The sequence below is a fragment of the Anomaloglossus baeobatrachus genome, chromosome 4, assembly GCF_048569485.1.
Source record: "Anomaloglossus baeobatrachus isolate aAnoBae1 chromosome 4, aAnoBae1.hap1, whole genome shotgun sequence".
NCBI classification, from domain to species: Eukaryota; Metazoa; Chordata; class Amphibia; order Anura; family Aromobatidae; genus Anomaloglossus; species Anomaloglossus baeobatrachus.
In genome coordinates, this window is record NC_134356.1 from 647263960 (window position 1) to 647268959 (window position 5000).

General features: G+C 39.0%; 7 non-coding genes across 7 annotated transcripts in view; 2 read left to right on the plus strand and 5 right to left on the minus strand.

The window, feature by feature from the left end:
• The window catches only part of TRNAM-CAU (transfer RNA methionine (anticodon CAU)), a 73-nt gene extending 49 nt beyond the window's left edge, over positions 1-24 (minus strand). Inside the window, exon 1 of the tRNA in view lies at positions 1-24. This exon is cut by the window's left edge and continues 49 nt beyond it. This is a non-coding gene — a tRNA (tRNA-Met).
• A 91-nt stretch (positions 25-115) lies between these two features.
• TRNAE-UUC (transfer RNA glutamic acid (anticodon UUC)) lies at positions 116-187 on the plus strand. The gene has a single exon. It is a non-coding gene; the product is annotated as a tRNA-Glu (tRNA).
• An 875-nt stretch (positions 188-1062) lies between these two features.
• Positions 1063-1135, minus strand: TRNAM-CAU (transfer RNA methionine (anticodon CAU)). Its single transcript has one exon. It is a non-coding gene; the product is annotated as a tRNA-Met (tRNA).
• Positions 1136-2173: 1038 nt separating this feature from the next.
• On the minus strand, positions 2174-2246 carry TRNAM-CAU (transfer RNA methionine (anticodon CAU)). Its single transcript has one exon. It is a non-coding gene; the product is annotated as a tRNA-Met (tRNA).
• Positions 2247-2337: 91 nt separating this feature from the next.
• On the plus strand, positions 2338-2409 carry TRNAE-UUC (transfer RNA glutamic acid (anticodon UUC)). Its single transcript has one exon. It is a non-coding gene; the product is annotated as a tRNA-Glu (tRNA).
• An 861-nt stretch (positions 2410-3270) lies between these two features.
• On the minus strand, positions 3271-3343 carry TRNAM-CAU (transfer RNA methionine (anticodon CAU)). The gene has a single exon. It is a non-coding gene; the product is annotated as a tRNA-Met (tRNA).
• Positions 3344-4386: 1043 nt separating this feature from the next.
• Positions 4387-4459, minus strand: TRNAM-CAU (transfer RNA methionine (anticodon CAU)). Its single transcript has one exon. It is a non-coding gene; the product is annotated as a tRNA-Met (tRNA).
• Between the last annotated feature and the right edge of the window lie 541 nt (positions 4460-5000).

Sequence of the window (5000 nt, forward strand, 5' to 3'; positions counted from 1 at the left end):
CGCTACCTACTGCGCTAACGAGGCAAGCTTCTAGCAAGGATGTGCCAAACTTACTTACTGAAAGCAATTAAGTTCTTCTTTTTCCACATTGACAACGTCTTATGAGAACAACACTTCCCATATGGTCTAGCGGTTAGGATTCCTGGTTTTCACCCAGGTGGCCCGGGTTCGACTCCCGGTATGGGAATGCTGCTTTTTCTGTACTATCTCTGACATTCAAAGGCCGACAGTTGTTTGCATAAAAAAGCAGTTCAGGTAAAATTTGCACTTTGCAGCCAAAGTTGCAAAACGTTAGGGTCTTGGCACTTCATTTCCAACTCTTGCACAACACTTTTATAGGTTTCATAGCTCAAACTATTCTCAACTATCATTTTTTACTTCAAAATGTCGAGGAACTCAAAAACTCGTATGGCCTGTCCTTTGGCCTCCAATTTCCATTCTAATCTGTAGAATTTAACAACTGAATGGCAAATTTCTCAAGCTCCCCAGTCAAAAAAAAAGGAGTGAACTGTACCCTATCTGAGGGAAAACCTCATAATCATCAGAATAAGCCACTAGCTCCTAACTACTGTTCAAATGAGTCAAGTTTAAACTGTTGAAAGGAAAAAGTTTTTTAATCAAAGCAACACTCTATTTCTTTTTTTTTTTTTTTTTTTTTTTTTTACGCCTCTCATTTTTTCTGTGACTCTTTGGGTTATCCCATTTGACCAAGCAACCAGTATTCTTAGTTTACTGGTTCGATTCCTGCTATGGGATTGCCACTTTTTCTGTAATAAGTAACGCATTGAAATGTCGACACAAGCCATGCATACAGTCAGTCTAGCTTGGATTTGCTCTTTGCAGCAAAAAATGCTGACCACAATAGATTTTGGACATTCATTCCATTCTTTTGCTCAATACTCCATTTGAATTCATATCACAAATCATTTTTACTTTTGACTTTTAACTATTTGGTTTCAAAGGATCCAAAACCCCCTTCCTTTATATCTGACGTTTTTTGGTACTGAGTGGATACAGTTCTGGCTGTCTAGTCAAGATGGAGACAAAATATCTAAAGCATAGTGCCCCGTGTGAGGATCGAACTCACGACCTTCAGATTATGAGACTGACGCGCTACCTACTGCGCTAACGAGGCAAGCTTCTAGCAAGGATGTGCCAAACTTACTTACTGAAAGCAATTAAGTTCTTCTTTTTCCACATTGACAACGTCTTATGAGAACAACACTTCCCATATGGTCTAGCGGTTAGGATTCCTGGTTTTCACCCAGGCGGCCCAGGTTCAACTCCCGGTATGGGAATGCTGCTTTTTCTGTACTATCTCTGACATTCAAAGGCCGACAGTTGTTTGCATAAAAAAGCAGTTCAGGTAAAATTTGCACTTTGCAGCCAAAGTTGCAAAACGTTAGGGTCTTGGCACTTCATTTCCAACTCTTGCACAACACTTTTATAGGTTTCATAGCTCAAACTATTCTCAACTATCATTTTTTACTTCAAAATGTCGAGGAACTCAAAAACTCGTATGGCCTGTCCTTTGGCCTCCAATTTCCATTCTAATCTGTAGAATTTAACAACTGAATGGCAAATTTCTCAAGCTCCCCAGTCAAAAAAAAAGGAGTGAACTGTACCCTATCTGAGGGAAAACCTCATAATCATCAGAATAAGCCACTAGCTCCTAACTACTGTTCAAATGAGTCAAGTTTAAACTGTTGAAAGGAAAAAGTTTTTTAATCAAAGCAACACTCTTTTTTTTTTTTTTTTTTTTTTTTTTTATTTTACGCCTCTCATTTTTTCTGTGACTCTTTGGGTTATCCCATTTGACCAAGCAACCAGTATTCTTAGTTTACTGGTTCGATTCCTGCTATGGGATTGCCACTTTTTCTGTAATAAGTAACGCATTGAAATGTCGACACAAGCCATGCATACAGTCAGTCTAGCTTGGATTTGCTCTTTGCAGCAAAAAATGCTGACCACAATAGATTTTGGACATTCATTCCATTCTTTTGCTCAATACTCCATTTGAATTCATATCACAAATCATTTTTACTTTTGACTTTTAACTATTTGGTTTCAAAGGATCCAAAACCCCCTTCCTTTATATCTGACGTTTTTTGGTACTGAGTGGATACAGTTCTGGCTGTCTAGTCAAGATGGAGACAAAATATCTAAAGCATAGTGCCCCGTGTGAGGATCGAACTCACGACCTTCAGATTATGAGACTGACGCGCTACCTACTGCGCTAACGAGGCAAGCTTCTAGCAAGGATGTGCCAAACTTACTTACTGAAAGCAATTAAGTTCTTCTTTTTCCACATTGACAACGTCTTATGAGAACAACACTTCCCATATGGTCTAGCGGTTAGGATTCCTGGTTTTCACCCAGGTGGCCCGGGTTCGACTCCCGGTATGGGAATGCTGCTTTTTCTGTACTATCTCTGACATTCAAAGGCCGACAGTTGTTTGCATAAAAAAGCAGTTCAGGTAAAATCTGCACTTTGCAGCCAAAGTTGCAAAACGTTAGGGTCTTGGCACTTCATTTCCAACTCTTGCACAACACTTTTATAGGTTTCATAGCTCAAACTATTCTCAACTATCATTTTTTACTTCAAAATGTCGAGGAACTCAAAAACTCGTATGGCCTGTCCTTTGGCCTCCAATTTCCATTCTAATCTGTAGAATTTAACAACTGAATGGCAAATTTCTCAAGCTCCTCAGTCAAAAAAAAAGGAGTGAACTGTACCCTATCTGAGGGAAAACCTCATAATCATCAGAATAAGCCACTAGCTCCTAACTACTGTTCAAATGAGTCAAGTTTAAACTGTTGAAAGGAAAAAGTTTTTTAATCAAAGCAACACTCTATTTTTTTTTTTTTTTTACGCCTCTCATTTTTTCTGTGACTCTTTGGGTTATCCCATTTGACCAAGCAACCAGTATTCTTAGTTTACTGGTTCGATTCCTGCTATGGGATTGCCACTTTTTCTGTAATAAGTCACGCATTGAAATGTCGACACAAGCCATGCATACAGTCAGTCTAGCTTGGATTTGCTCTTTGCAGCAAAAAATGCTGACCACAATAGATTTTGGACATTCATTCCATTCTTTTGCTCAATACTCCATTTGAATTCATATCTCAAATCATTTTTACTTTTGACTTTTAACTATTTGGTTTCAAAGGATCCAAAACCCCCTTCCTTTATATCTGACGTTTTTTGGTACTGAGTGGATACAGTTCTGGCTGTCTAGTCAAGATGGAGACAAAATATCTAAAGCATAGTGCCCCGTGTGAGGATCGAACTCACGACCTTCAGATTATGAGACTGACGCGCTACCTACTGCGCTAACGAGGCAAGCTTCTAGCAAGGATATGCCAAACTTACTTACTGAAAGCAATTAAGTTCTTCTTTTTCCACATTGACAACGTCTTATGAGAACAACACTTCCCATATGGTCTAGCGGTTAGGATTCCTGGTTTTCACCCAGGCGGCCCGGGTTCGACTCCCGGTATGGGAATGCTGCTTTTTCTGTACTATCTCTGACATTCAAAGGCCGACAGTTGTTTGCATAAAAAAGCAGTTCAGGTAAAATTTGCACTTTGCAGCCAAAGTTGCAAAACGTTAGGGTCTTGGCACTTCATTTCAAACTCTTGCACAACACTTTTATAGGTTTCATAGCTCAAACTATTCTCAACTATCATTTTTTACTTCAAAATGTCGAGGAACTCAAAAACTCGTATGGCCTGTCCTTTGGCCTCCAATTTCCATTCTAATCTGTAGAATTTAACAACTGAATGGCAAATTTCTCAAGCTCCCCAGTCAAAAAAAGGAGTGAACTGTACCCTATCTGAGGGAAAACCTCATAATCATCAGAATAAGCCACTAGCTCCTAACTACTGTTCAAATGAGTCAAGTTTAAACTGTTGAAAGGAAAAAGTTTTTTAATCAAAGCAACACTCTTTTTTTTTTTTTTTTTTTTTTTTTTTTTTTTTTTTTTTACGCCTCTCATTTTTTCTGTGACTCTTTGGGTTATCCCATTTGACCAAGCAACCAGTATTCTTAGTTTACTGGTTCGATTCCTGCTATGGGATTGCCACTTTTTCTGTAATAAGTCACGCATTGAAATGTCGACACAAGCCATGCATACAGTCAGTCTAGCTTGGATTTGCTCTTTGCAGCAAAAAATGCTGACCACAATAGATTTTGGACATTCATTCCATTCTTTTGCTCAATACTCCATTTGAATTCATATCACAAATCATTTTTACTTTTGACTTTTAACTATTTGGTTTCAAAGGATCCAAAACCCCCTTCCTTTATATCTGACGTTTTTTGGTACTGAGTGGATACAGTTCTGGCTGTCTAGTCAAGATGGAGACAAAATATCTAAAGCATAGTGCCCCGTGTGAGGATCGAACTCACGACCTTCAGATTATGAGACTGACGCGCTACCTACTGCGCTAACGAGGCAAGCTTCTAGCAAGGATATGCCAAACTTACTTACTGAAAGCAATTAAGTTCTTCTTTTTCCACATTGACAACGTCTTATGAGAACAACACTTCCCATATGGTCTAGCGGTTAGGATTCCTGGTTTTCACCCAGGCGGCCCGGGTTCGACTCCCGGTATGGGAATGCTGCTTTTTCTGTACTATCTCTGACATTCAAAGGCCGACAGTTGTTTGCATAAAAAAGCAGTTCAGGTAAAATTTGCACTTTGCAGCCAAAGTTGCAAAACGTTAGGGTCTTGGCACTTCATTTCAAACTCTTGCACAACACTTTTATAGGTTTCATAGCTCAAACTATTCTCAACTATCATTTTTTACTTCAAAATGTCGAGGAACTCAAAAACTCGTATGGCCTGTCCTTTGGCCTCCAATTTCCATTCTAATCTGTAGAATTTAACAACTGAATGGCAAATTTCTCAAGCTCCCCAGTCAAAAAAAGGAGTGAACTGTACCCTATCTGAGGGAAAACCTCATAATCATCAGAATAAGCCACTAGCTCCTAACT